Here is a 966-nt window from a genome sequence, read left to right on the forward strand (position 1 = left end):
CACCCTTAAGGTATTTGTAAGCATTGATGAGATCCCCTCTCAGTCTTCCCTTCTCCAGGCTGAACAGACCCAGTTCCCTCAGCCCTTCCTCATCAGGGAGATGCTGCAGTCCGCTCGTCATCTTCCTTGCCCTGCACTGGGCTCTCTCCAGTAGTTCCTTGTCTTTCTTGAACTGGGGAGCCCAGAACTGGACACAGTACCCCAGATGTGGCCTCATCAGGACAGAGTAGAGGGGAAGGAGAACCTCCCTCGACCTGCTGGCCAGACTCTTCCTCATGCACCCCAAGATACCATTGGCCTTCTTGGCCATGAGGGCACATTGCTGGCTCCTGGGCAACTTGTTGTCCCCCAGGACTCCCAGGTCCTTCTCCACCGAGCTGCTCTCCAGCAGGTCAACCCCCAGCCTGTACTGGTGCATGTTGGCTGTAGAGATGGCCCTGAGAAGCCGTCAGGAGGCTTTAGTATCCATCAGGGGATTTTTCTTGCATAAATTTCTCAATTCACTTTTGAACACAGGTCTTTTTAGGCTAAATGTTTCAGATATTAACACCGGCTGTATGAAAGCTTATACATGCCCCCACCTCCATAGCATCATGACAGCATCTCACATTCGTGGATGGTTTTTATCCCTTGAAGTAGGATCTCTATTTCACAGATTAATAGTGAGGCAAAGTGTGGTTTATGCAATATTGCAAGGTCACATGTGAGCGGGGAATAGGACCCTGGCAGCCTAAGCATGACCACAGCAGCTCTCATCCTTCTTCCAAAATACAAGAAACTTGCCATTGTTCTTGTTCTTAATAACTTCACTTTCCTTGAGTGCTGTTATGTATTGCCTCACAGATTGCATATGACGGAGGCAGTCTATGTTTCTCTGTGATCAAAAATGGAATTGCCATGTGAAAAAACATTCTTATAGCTTTTCTGGATGCAGGCAGTACCAGAAATCTCAAGGGAAATTAATTT

The 966-nt window shown here is 47.8% G+C and overlaps 1 protein-coding gene across 1 annotated transcript in view; it reads left to right on the plus strand.

Moving 5' to 3' along the window:
* The window catches only part of LOC104160873 (inactive serine protease PAMR1-like), a gene marked incomplete at both ends in the record, with an annotated part of 30,454 nt that overhangs the window by 28,465 nt on the left and 1,023 nt on the right, over window positions 1-966 (plus strand). The gene's annotated exons all lie outside the window — the stretch shown is intronic.

This window comes from Cariama cristata, unplaced genomic scaffold (genome assembly GCF_000690535.1).
Source record: "Cariama cristata isolate BGI_N322 unplaced genomic scaffold, ASM69053v1 scaffold16334, whole genome shotgun sequence".
In the NCBI taxonomy this organism is placed as follows: domain Eukaryota; kingdom Metazoa; phylum Chordata; class Aves; order Cariamiformes; family Cariamidae; genus Cariama; species Cariama cristata.